Source organism: Loxodonta africana, chromosome 3 (assembly GCF_030014295.1).
Source record: "Loxodonta africana isolate mLoxAfr1 chromosome 3, mLoxAfr1.hap2, whole genome shotgun sequence".
Lineage (NCBI taxonomy): Eukaryota > Metazoa > Chordata > Mammalia > Proboscidea > Elephantidae > Loxodonta > Loxodonta africana.
In genome coordinates this window covers 22,180,986-22,194,521 of record NC_087344.1, presented here as the reverse complement: position 1 = coordinate 22,194,521, position 13,536 = coordinate 22,180,986, and the positions used below count along the sequence as shown (strand labels likewise).

Below are 13,536 nucleotides of genomic sequence, written 5' to 3'. Positions count from 1 at the left end.
TGAGAAGACGCTTTGTAATATTTCAATGTTTTGGACTCTGCAAAGATTTGTTTTATGACTTAATAAGTGGTCTATTCTAGAGAATGTTCCACGTGCACTGGAAAAAATAGTATACTTTGCAGCAGTTGGGTGGAGAGTTCTGTATAAGTCAATGAGGTCAAGTTGGTTGATTGTTGTAAGTAGGTCTTCCGTGTCTCTATTGAGCTTCTTACTGGATGTCCTGTCCTTCTCCGAAAGTGGTGTGTTGAAGTCTCCTACTATAATTGTGGAGGTGTCTATCTCACTTTTCAATTCTGTTAAAATTTGATTTATGTATCTTGCAGCCCAGTCATTGGGTGCATAAATATTTAATATGGTTATGTCTTCCTGATCAATTGTCCCTTTTATCATTATATAGTGTCCTTCTTTATCCTTTGTGGTGGATTTAAGTCTAAAGTCTATTTTGTCAGAAATTAATATTGCTACTCCTCTTCTTTTTTGCTTATTGTTTGCTTGATATATTTTTTTTCCATCCTTTGAGTTTTAGTTTGTTTGTGTCTCTAAGTCTAAGGTGTGTCTCTTGTAGGCAGCATATAGATGGATCGTGTTTCTTTATCCAGTCTGTGACTCTCTGTCTCTTTATTGGTGTATTTAGTCCATTTACATTCAGCGTAATTATAGATAAATAAGCTTTTAGTGCTGTCATTTTGATGCCTTTTCATGTGTGTTGTTGGCCATTTCATTTTTCCACATACTTTTTTGTGCTGAGACGTTTTTCTTAGTAAATTGTGAGATCCTCATTTTCATAATGTTTGACTTTATGTTAGTTGAGTCATTACGTTTTTCTTGGCTTTTTTCTTGTGTTATGGAGTTGTTATTCCTTTTTGTGGTTACCTTATTATTTACCCCTATTTTTCTAAGTAAAAACCTAAGTTGTATCATTCTATATCGCCTTGTATCACTCTCCATCTGTCAGTTCAATGCCTCCTGTATTTAGTCCCTCTTTTTGATTATTGTGATCTTTTACCTATTGACTTCCATTATTCCCTGTTATGTGTATTATTTTATTTATTTATTTAGAATTAATCTTAATTTGTTTGTTTTTGTGCTTTCCCTATTTGAGTTGATATCAGAACGTTCTGTTTTGTGACCTTGTATTGTACTGTTACCTGATATTATTGGTTTTCAGACCAAACAATATCCTTTAGTATTTCTTGTAGCTTTGGTTTGGTTTTTGCAAATTCTCTAAACTTGTATTTATCTGTAAATATCTTAATTTCTCCTTCATATTTCAGAGAGAGTTTTGCTGGATATATGATCCTTGGCTGGCAGTTTTTCTCCTTCAGTGCTCTATATACGTCGTCCCATTCCCTTCTTGCCTGCATGGTTTCTGCTGAGTAGTCTGAACTTATTCTTATTGATTCTCCCTTGAAGGAAACCTTTCTTTTCTCCCTGGCTGCTTTTAAAATTTTCTGTTTGTCTTTGGTTTTGGTAAGTTTGATGATAATATGTCTTGGTGTTTTTCTTTTTGGATGAATCTTAAATGGGGTTCGATGAGCATCTTGGATAGATATCCTTTCGTCTTTCATGATGTCAGGGAAGTTTTGCGTCAGGAGTTCTTCAACTATTTTCTCTGTGTTTTCTGTCTCCCCTCCCTGTTCTGGGACTCCAATCACTCGCAAGTTATCCTTCTCGATAGAGTCCCACATGATTCTTAGGGTTTCTTCATTTTTTTAAATTCTTTTCTCTGATTTTTTTTCAGCTATGTTGGTGTTGATTCCCTGGTCCTCCAGATGTCCCAGTCTGCATTCTAATTGCTCGAGTCTGCTCCTCTGACTTCCTATTGCGTTGTCTAGTTCTGTAATTTTATTGTTAATCTTTTGGATTTCTACATGCTGTCTCACTATGGATTCTTGCAACTTGTTAATTTTTCCACTATGTTCTTGAATAATCTTTTTGAGTTCTTCAACAGTTTTTTCAGTGTGTTCCTTTGCTTTTTCTGCAGTTTGCCTTATTTCGTTTGTGATGTCTTGAAGCATTCTGTAAATTAGTTTTTTATATTCTGTATCTGATAATTCCAGGATTGTATCTTCATTTGGGAAAGATTTTGATTCTTTTGTTTGAGGGGTTAGAGAAGCTGTCATGGTCTGCTTTTTGATTCTTTTATTTGGGGGGTTGGAGAAGCTGTCATGGTCTGCTTCTTTATGTGGTTTGATATGGACTGCTGTCTCCGAGCCATCACTGGGAAACTAGTTTTTCCAGAAAATCCGCTGACTGGTACGCTGGCTCCAGGCTCTGAAAACAATCGCTGCCTCCCCGTATTTGTTCGTTCTCCGTCTCTAAATCTGTGTTTGTTGTTCAGAGTTTGTAGATTGTTATGTATGTGATCGATTCACTTGTTTTTCAGAGTCTTTGTTGCAAGAGGGATCCGCGGTAGCGTCCACCTAGTCCGCCATCTTGGCCCCGCCTCCGATATCTTTACTTTTTAACACTTTAAAGAAACCTTCTGCAGCAGATTTGCCCAATACAATACAGTTTTTGATTTCCTGGCTGCTGCTTCCATGGGTGTTGATTGTGGATCCAAGTAAGATATAATCCTTGACAACTTCAATCTTTTTTCTGTTTATCATGATGTTGCTTATTGGTCCAGTTGTGAGGATGTTTGTTTTCTTTATGTTGGAGTGTAATCCACACCGAAGGCTGTGGTCTTTTATCTTCATCAGTAAGTACTTCAAGTCTTCTTCACTTTCAAGAAGCAAGTTTGTGTCATCTGCATAACACAGGTTGTTAATGAGCCTTCCTCCAATCCTGATGCCCGTTCTTCTTCATATAGTTAGCTGCTCAGACTATTTGCTCAGCATACCAATTGAATGAGTATGGTGAAACAATATAACCTTAACACATATCTTTTCTGAGTTTAAACCACGCAGTATCCCCTTGTTCTGTCCAAACAACTGCCTCTTGATATATGTACAGGTTCCTCCTCATAAGCACAATTAAGTGTTCTGGAATTACCATTCTTTGTGATGTTATGAATAATGTGTTATGATCCACACAGTTGAATGCCTTTACATAGTCAATAACACACAGGTAAACATCTTTCTGGTATTCTCTGCTTTCAGCCAGGATCCATTTGACATCAGCAATGATGATATCCCTCATTTCACCTCCTCTTCTGGATCTGGCTTGAATTTTTGGAAGTTCTTATTGATGTACTGCTGCAGCTGCTTTTGAATGATATTCAGCAAAATTTTACTTGTGTGTAATATTAATGATACTGTTCTATAATTTTGCCATTTGATTGGGTTACCTTTCTTTGGAATAGGCGTAAATATGGATCTCTTCCAGTCAGTTGGCCAGGTAGCTGTCTTCCAAATTTCTTGACATGGACAAGTGAGCATTTCCGGCACTGCTTCTTTTCTGTTAATTCCTGGAGCCTTGTTTTTCGCCAGTGCCTTCAGTACAGCTTGGAATTCATCCTTCAGAACCATCAGTTCCTGATCATATGCTACCTCCTGAAATGGTTGAATGTGATACAATTCTTTTTGGTATAGTGACTCTTTGTGTTCCTTCCATCTTATTTTGATGCTTCCTGCATCATTTAATATTTTCCGATAGAATCCTTCACTGTTGCAACTTGAGACTTGAATTTTTTCTTCAGTTCTTTCAGCTTGGAAAATGCAGAGTGTGTTCTTCCCTTATGGTTTTCTAACTCCAGGTCTTTGCACATGTCATTATAATATTTTACTTTGTCTTCTCCAGCCATCCTTTGAAATCATCTGTTCACCTATTTTGCTTCATCATTTCTTCCTTTCCATTTGGCTACTCGACATTGAAGAGCAAGTTTCAGAGTATCTTCCAACTTCCATTTTGGTCTTTTCTTTCTTTCCTGTCTTTTTAAAGATGTCTTGATTTCATCATGTGTGATGTCCTTGATGTCATTCCACAACTCATCTAGTCTTCAGGCATTAATGTTCAACGCATCAAATCTATCCTTGAGTTGGTCTCTAAATTCAGGTGGGATATGCTCAAGGTTGTACTTTGGCTCTTGTCGACTTGTTCTAATTTTCTTCAGTTTCAGGTTGAACTTGCATATAAGCAATTGACGTTCTGTTCTGAGGTTGGCCCCGGCCCTGTTCTGACTGATGATATTGAGCTTTTCCAATATCTCTTTCCACAGATGTAGTTGATTTGATTCCTGTGTATTCCACCTTGTGAGGTCCATGTGTATGGAAACCATTTATGTTTTTTTAAATATGTATTTGCAATGAAGAAGACATTGGTCTTGCAATATTCTGTGATGCAATCTGTGGCATTGTTTCTATCAGCAGGTCATATTTTCCAACTACCAATCCTTCTTCTTTGTTTCCAACTTTCCCATTTCAATCCCCAGTAATTATCAATGTATCCTGATTGCATATTTGATCAATTTCAGACTGTACAAGTTGGTAAAAGGCTTAAATGTCTTCATCTTTGGCTCTAGTGGTTGGTGTGTAAATTTTAATAATAGCTGTATTAACTGGTCTTCTTTGTAGGCCTCTGGATATTATCCTGTCACTGACAGCATTGTACTTCAGAACAGATCTTGAAATGTTCTTTTTGAGGATGAATGCAATGCCATGTGATTGTCTCATTCAGCATGGCCCATAATGGTCTATTTCAGCTCACGAATGCCTAGGATATTGATGTTTAGGCATTCCATTTCATTTTTGATGGTTTCCGATTTTCCTAGATTCATACTTTGTACATTCCATGTTCCAGTGATTAATAGATGTTTGTAGCTGGTTCTTCTTATTTTGAGTCATGCCACTTCAGCAAATGAAGGTCTCCAAAACTTGACTCCGTCCACATCATTAAGGTCTACTCTACTTGGAAGAGGCAGCTCTTCCCCAGTCATCGTTTGATTGCTTTCCAAACTGAAAGGCTCATCCTCCAGCATTATATCAGGCAATATTCTTCTGTTATTCATAAGCTTTTCACTGGCTAATTCTTTTCAGAAGTAGACCATCAGGCTCTTCTTCCTAGTCTGTCTTAGTCTGGAAGCTCAGTTGAAACCTGTCAGCCCTGGGTGACCCTGCTGGTATTTGTGTACCGGTGGCATAGCTTCGAGCCTCACAGCAATATGCAAGCACCCACAGTATGACAAACTGACAGATGCATGGGGGTTCCTCAGAGAGGTTCCTCATTTTTTTCTCTTTCTATGAATTTTTTATATTAAAATGTCCTTGCCATTCTAACATTCTCCAGTCCAGCATCTCTAAAATGGTTGTGTACAGAAACTAGTGAACAACTGAGAAAACAACGAATAAAGAGTTCTGAGAAGTACAGTGGTTTTATTTGCTACACCCGAGAAATATTGCTGAAGGTACTTGGGTATTAGGTCCCTAAGTGTGAACACTTGTGTGTTTGCGTGCTTTACTTGTGAGTTTCCTGAATTCCATATACAGACACAGTGCTGGGTGCCTGTTTACTTGTTTCCTTTTAACAATACTATTCATTTTCCAAAATCTTTCTCGGGTATGTGGAACCTCAGAATCTAACAGGGGTCTCAAAATTCCTCCTCCTGGGCTTCTCTGAGAATCTGGAAATGCAGCTCCTCCTCTTTTGTATGTTATTGTTCATGTACCTGATTGTCGTGGCTGAGAACATACTCATTATCCTGGCAGTCACCTCTGACTCCCGCCTCCACATCCTGATGTACTTCTTACTCTCCTCCCCGACCTTTGCTGACAGCAGTTTCACTTCCACCACAGTCAAAGATGCTAGTGAACATCCAGACACAGAGCAAATCCGTCACCTATGGGTGTTGCCTGACAGTGTCCTTTTTTTTTTTTTTTTAAATCTCTTTGAGTATCTGGACAGTCTGCTACTCACCACAATGGCTTATGACTGATTTGTGGCCATTTGTCACCCCTTGCACTACACAGTCATCACGAACCCTTGCCTCTGTGGCTTGCTAGTTTTGGTATCTTTTTTCATCAACCATTTGGAGTCCCAAATACACATTTCAATGGTGTCGCAATTTAACTTCTGTACAGATGTGAAAACCCCTGTTTCTTTTGTGACCCTCCTCAACTCTTTAACCTTGCACGTTCTGATACCTCCACAAATACCATATTACTGTATTCTGTTGGTGCCATTATTGGTGATGTTCCAGTCTCCGGGATACTTTTCTCTTACACCTGAATTACCTTCTCCATTCTGAGAGTCTCAGCTTCCAGTGGAAAGTAGAAAGCCTTTTCCCCCTGTGGTTCTCACCTTACAGTTGTTTGGTTATTTTATGGAACAGGCCTTGGAGTGTACCTCAGTTCAGCTGTCTTGTCTTCTGCCAGGAAGGATACAGTGGCCTCAGTGATGTAGACTGTGGCCACCCCCCTGCTGAAATTCTTAATCTATAGGCTGAGGAATAGGGACTTCAACAGGGCCCTGTGGAGGCTCCTCAGTAGAATAGATTAATCTCAACACTTGTGCCACTTTTTTTTTTTTTTTTTTTTTTGCCTGTTAGATGGAAAAGATGGAAAAACATAATATCTGCATCCATAAATCTTGCCTCTTGGTTACATAATTTTTGTAGCTGTCAGAGCTTTTAACCTTGAGATTTCATATCTGAACATTGTTTCCTTTATCACATCTTTAATGGGATAGTAGAATATTCTGGGATATGTCAGTCTGCATGATCATATCCCATTATAGCTATGGAGGCTTTGTAGTGTCTCATGGAGGACAAAGGCTTCCCGGTAAAATGGACGACTCTATTTTTATGTACTTAGAATCTTCGTCCTTTACCATAATTCGTATCTATTACCCAAATACTTTTGCATCTAACTAAACTGTATGTACAAGTTATGGGTGAGAAGGCCTGTTGCTGGTCCAGAACCTTGACTTTGTAATAGAATCATCTGGGAAGCTGAAAGAATATCTATGCGTTCTTCCTACCGCTATGGATTTTGATTTAATTGAAATAGCATATGGCTTGAGCATAAGATTTTTAAGGCATCGCAGATGGTGTCGTTGTGCAGCCAAAGAGAGAACTATTGAAATTTTCAGATTTTCCTTCAAAGATTATTTTGCCATGGGTCTTTTACTCCTGCTGAACAGATGCTGAAGATCTCAAATTAATCAGAGCTCACAATGGGAAAAATATGAGAGAACTTACCCTAACAAAAGGTGTATGATTTTTCTCAATATTCCTGATGATGTTTCTTCTCATACTTCTCCCTTCACATCATGTTGCTGTTAGCTGCTCTTGAGTTGGCTCCCTGACACACGGTGACCCCATGCACAACAGAAGAAAATGCTGCCCAGTTCTGCATCATCCCCGTGGTCTATTGTGTATCAGACCATTGTGATACATAGGGTTTTCACTGACTGATTTTTTTTTTTTTTGAAGTAGATTTGCTGGCCTTTCTTACTAGTTCATCTTAGTGTGGAGTCTCTGCTGAATCCTGTCGAACACTTTAGCAACATGCAAGCCTCTACTGAAAGATAGTGGCTGCCCTAAGGCACGTTTGTTGGGAATCAAACTAGGCCTTCCACATGGAAGGGAAGAATTCTACAAATGCACCACCACTGCTACTATCCCGTACATCATAAAATTGGTCGTGTGTGGTTGTTGATACCCTATTGCCTCCATTCTCCAGACTCTCCCTTCTATACTGTACTTCGTGATGCTGGGACCGGAGAGGGGAGAATCATTAAACCATTGTTCTGATTTCCCATCTGACTTTATTCTTAGGTTCTTCCAGTAATGATCAGTGAATGTCGTACACCCTAATAAGCCCGACATTTTTCTTATACCGGTTTCCCTAAGCCTTGGTGTGGTAGCTTCTTTCTGCAGTTACTATCTCTGTATTGCCAGGTTGCTCCTTTTGCCTTTTAGTCCTTGTGTAACTATTTTACCTATTTCCTGCATTAAATGCTCTTCATGGTGTTTTTACTTTTCTTTATTGAATCCTGACTGATAAATTGTATTTGTGGAATAAAAGTATTTGTGAAGTGTCTAAAATTGGAACATTACAAAGCATGATCAGGAAAAAGAGCTGGTTGCAAATGACACGTTTGTTCAAGACTGTACAACTGAGGATTAAAGTGGGGGGATCATATTTCCAGAATTTTGCAAGACTAACGACATTCATTGCAAATCTCTTTCAACAACATAAACAATATTATTAATATCACATGCAAGTAAAATTTTGTTGAGGATAATTCAAAAGTGGTTGCAGTAGTACATTGACAGGGAACTCAAAGACAATCAAGCCCGATTTAGAAGAGGATGTGGAAAGAGGGATATCAATGCTGATGTCAGAGGGATCTTGGCTAAAGGCAGAGAATACCAAAAAGATGTTTACCTGTGTTTTATTGACTATGCAAAGGCATGCAATGTGTGGATCATAACAAATTATGGATAACATTGCAAAGAATGGGAATTTTAGAACACTTAATTGTGCTCACATGGAACATGTACATAGACCAAGAGGTAGTCATTCTAACAGAGCAAGGGGATATTGCATGGTTTAAAATAAGAAAAGGTATGAGTCACTATTATATCCTTTCACCATACTTATTTAATCTTTATGCTGAGCAAATAAGATGAGAAGATGGACTATATGAAGAATGGGGCAACAGGACTGGAGGAAAACTCTCTAACAACCTGTGAAATGCAGATGACATAACCTTGCTTACTGAAAGTGAAGAGGACCTGAAGCACTTACTGATGAAGATAAACGACTAGAGCCTTCAGTGTGGATTACTCCTCAACATAAAGAAGACAAAAATCTTCACAACTGGGCCAATAAGAACATCATGACAATTGGAAGAAAATAATGAAGTTATCAAATATTTCATTTTTACTTTGACCCAAAATCAACACCCCTGGAAGCAGCACTCAAGAAATCAAAAACCCCATTGCATTGGGCAAATCTGCCGTAAAAGACTTCTTTAAAGTGTTAAAAAGGAAAGATGTCATCTGGAGGTCAAGGGGATCCTGACTCGGGCCATGGTGTTTTCAATCATCTGATATGCATGCAAATGCTGGACAATTAATAAGAAAGACTGAAGAAGAATTGATGCCTTTGAATTATTATGTTGGCAAAGGATATTGAATATAACATTCCCTGCCAGAAGATCTAACCGGTCTGTCTTTGAAGAAATACAGTCAGAGTGCCTTTTGAAATCGAGAATGGTGGGACTTCTCACATATTTTGGACTTATTATCTGAAGGGACCAGTCTTGGATAAAGACATCATGCCTGGCAAGGTAGAGGGACAGAAAAAAAGAGGAAGACCCCCGAGATGCATTGACACAGTGGCTGCAACAATGGGCTCAAATATACCAATGATTGTGAGGATGGCTCAGGGCCAGGCAGTGTTTTGTTCTTTTGCACATAGGGTCACTGTAGTTTGGAATCATCTTGATGGCACCCAATAACAACATCATATTTCCAGTTGTTGTTGCTCAGTTGGTGATCTAGGATCAATAATCCACTAGCTAAGGGTAGCTAAGGGTCATGTCTTCAGCCAGTGGAAACTCTTGCCTTTTACTTGTAACAGTCTGATTAAGACTTTACCTTGTTACCCTGTTTCCTTGTCCTCAGGCTCCTTCTGTGTTCTACTACATGGGTATGCATATGTCCTTCACAGATATTGACATAGTTTTTGAGGGAGCAATTTGGAATGCTCTGAAAACCTGCTGAATCAACAGAGTAATTTACTCTGTCTTTTTACTACTGAGTTAAATCACTTACAAACTCTCCTAGTGGGAAACGTTGATGTTGGAGAATGGAATGCACTTGGCAGAGGATGAGGTCATACCAATTCCTGGGAAGAAATAGCTCTTATTAAAAATCATGCAAGTTGTGTTCTGATTTTCTGGTTACATTTAACTGCAATGAGACTTTATGGATCCCATCTACCCTAGAACCAGGTTGCATATGCATTTTGGCAAACCTGAAGATGGCTGAAAAATTTGATGTACCAAAGGTAAAGTTTCCTTTTGATGTCTCATGGTAGACTCTTCTCAAAGGTAACATTTTCTTTTTCCTCTTTAAACTTCAAAGCTTAGAATGAGTGATACTAGTTAATTAATGCTATGAATGGGGAAAAGACTGGAAAGAAATATGTCAGAGGTTCCTATTGGCTGTCAGGACATGATGTATTTATCTTTGATGTGGAAGAGGAACCACAGATAACAGAAAGGGTGTGGGATTTGATGACACACTTCCAACCAGATCTTGGCTTATAAACTGGACACATTTGTCAACTCAGTGGACCTCACTGAGCCTCAGAGTCCTCATCATCAAATTGAGATTAGTAGTGATCATCTTTCAAGGCCATTGTAGTGACTAATGTAATGTTTTCAATGTTGGATCAAATGGTAGTTTCCCATCTAATGCTAGCCCTTAATATCAATTTAAAGAAGTTATTTTAAGTGTGCATTCCAGGAATTCAAGAACTTGATATTACAAACTGTGATCTTAGGCATAATATAAAATGCCTTTCTGTTTAACGTCTTCATCTCTATAGTTGTAAAAACAAAATCACTCATCTGAGAGGGTGGTTAAGAGGAGATAATCAAAAGTACTGATTAGAACAGTGTTTAGTATATAGTAACGGGTCAATAGGTGAACACAATCATGGTCACCATATGAGTAGGTCAGTAGAGTAGTTCAACTAATGAGATTTGCAAAGAAAATATTTGATTTTCAACTTGAGCTCCTCTAACTCACTAGTTGTGTGGACTTATTATTTAACTCTCAAGGCCTTTGATTCTTATTTTCAATAGTATTTAGCTTATTGCTTTGTAAGGATTAAGCAGATAATGCCTCTCATGCATGGTAAGACTTCAATAAATATAGATATCATCATTGTTGTCATCTAGTGTAACACAGATGCCATTCAAATAAATTATCGGAACTCCATTTGTGCTTTACATTTGATGCCTGATGATCATTACAATTTACCTTTACACAACAAGACTTTGAGCAGTTCATGGGCAACAATTGAATATAATTTATCTACATACTCAAAATGTACTGCAGTAAGTCCAGGAATTAGCCCCATCCCTGCTTTGTATAATGTTGAACAAATTACTCATTATCTTATTAAAAAAAAAAAAAAGGTGAAGACAATTTGACATCCATATATCCAGTATTTTTTTTTCCTTCCTGGAATATTATACCATCTATACAGACCTTTAAGAACTTTTGAAAGAAGAAAAAGTATAGTATGTTTTTATTATTATTGACATTTGATGGGATCCATTATTCACGACTGAATTGTATGTGCAAGAAAGTCATAGAATAAAGGGTAGGGTTTGATAAGTTCTGTAAATAACACAGTGGTACAAAATTGAGGGTGGATGTTCCTCAACTGGCTATCTAAAAATGGAATGCGGGAATGTAGTATCTTTCTTTTTCCTTTAAGAATACTCATTCAGAGAGACAGGTGGGAAAAGCACAAAGCAAATCTCTCCTTTTACCACAAGAACACAACTCTTTTTGGTATACATACACCTGTCCTCTACACTCAGCTTTAGCCGTGACTCTAAAGTGAAATCCCCTCTTTCCAGTGAATGTTAAATAATAAATTTTGCTCTGTCCAAAGACTCTGAAACTCTCAAGGCTTATCCTTTATCTTTCCAACCCACCTCTACACACCTGCCATTTGATCTCCCCAAAATTACCCTCAACCATTTATCCACACATAGGTAATAGCATTCTTTTGTCCATATTCAATGTCATTGGGCATATATTCAAGTTTTCTTCATATCAGCTAATGACAAACCAATCTTAAAGTCCTTCAGAACAGAGAAACATCACCCAGGTGGCCACATGGATAGGATGTAAAATGTACAACACACCATCATTCCACTTTATCTACTTGGGGGAATACCTAGATAAGCAAAAAGCACATTTTACTACAGATTTCAAGAACTGGGAACACAAAGATATCTAAGGAACATCACATTCTTCAGTGAAGTGAGCCTTTTCTAGTCAAGCAGAAATCAGAAGCCACTGGGAATATTTGTTGAATTTGGGCACAGAATGGATGTGGTATGGCTTGATGCTGATAGAGGGGCTCTGCTGATATAAGATGAACTTTTTTTTTTTTTAAGGATGCTTATCGCAATTACATGGCCAGGAGTAGCATGGTAGAGTGTGCAGAAGTACACAAAGCAGAGGTAGATCTGCTTATCTGTCAGTTTTTCCACAGGGAATTTTGGTTTAGAGAATGGGGTATGATGGGTTGAGGACTAAGCTGGGTTTAGAGCCCCAAAACATGATAGAGGCCAGGGTCTATGTGAAGGCTATCATTTAAGACTCTCCCAATAACACAAATGATGGTGTTCATGCCCTGATGAAATCCCCTCCCAACGTGTGTGGGAAAGACCTAGTGACTTGTTTCAAGGCATAGTCTATGCGAAAAGTACAGAAATGTCACCTTCAAGATTGTTGTTGTTAGGTGCCGTCGAGTTTGTTCTGAGTCATAGCAACCCTGTGTACAGCAGAAAGAAACACTGCCCAGTGCTGTGCCATCCTCACAATTGTTCCTGCACTTGAGCCCGTTGTTGCAGCCACTGAATCCATCCATCTTATTGAGGGTCTTCCTCTTTTTCACTGACCCTCTACTTTACCAAGCATGGTGTCCTTCTCCAGGGACTGATCCCTCCTGATAACACGGCCAAAGTATGTGAGATGTAGTCTCAGCATCTTTGCTTCTAAGGAGCATTCTGGTTTTACTTTTCCTCCAAGATTAGGGTACAACTCTTGTCTTGATGATATTCTGTTCTTCTCCTACTGACTCTCTTTGAATCAAATCAACTGCCTTGTTGCTTCACTGAAGGTTGTACCCAAGCAAACCCTGTGGGGCACAGTTCTACCCTGTAACACATGGAGCCTCCACAAGTCGGAATTGACTCAAAGGGAGTTTTTTTTTTTTTTTTTAACCTATATGTCAGAAGTGAGAAGTACAAGTGTGATTTCTCCTCAGATGAGGAAGGGCCCTCACCCTTCCAAGACTTTCAATTTTTTCCTCCTTCCTTTATTAACAAGCCTTCAGAGACTGGTAACATAGATCAATTTGGGTAATTATGAGCTCTGTGAATTGTATTCTCAAAGATAAGATAAACATCCATAAATTATTTTCTTGTGTCTCCAGCCCTTCAAAGTGCCTCACCAGTACAACAGGTTACAAACTTGCAGCTCTTCTTCCAGAGTGGTCATCTACATGAAAAAGCCCATGCCTCAGTCTGTCTTCCTGCCAGTCCTGAGAAAGGAGTCTCAGTCCTCATCTCCCACCATGGACATGAGGAGCAATGGATCTACACTTCTTGACCATGAACAGCAGAGACATAATGTAACCCAGTGAGTGTTCAGGGAGACGGGAGGGCATGAGGGACTGTCAAGAGAATTGGTTTCATCATCAGAACCAATAGGACGGTCAGGATAGCAAGACAGGAGAGTCCAGAATGAGAAGTTTCAGCTAAGAGGTACATGAATTTTAAGTTCTTTGTACTGGTGGGGATCTGAAGAATCTCATTCAGAGCTCTGCTCTCATCAAC

At 38.7% G+C, this 13,536-nt stretch overlaps 1 pseudogene; it reads left to right on the top strand.

Annotated features, from left to right (window-relative positions):
- The first annotated feature begins 5,566 nt into the window (after positions 1-5,566).
- On the top strand, positions 5,567-6,435 carry LOC100659639 (olfactory receptor 7E178-like; annotated as a pseudogene).
- The last annotated feature ends 7,101 nt before the right edge of the window (positions 6,436-13,536 follow it).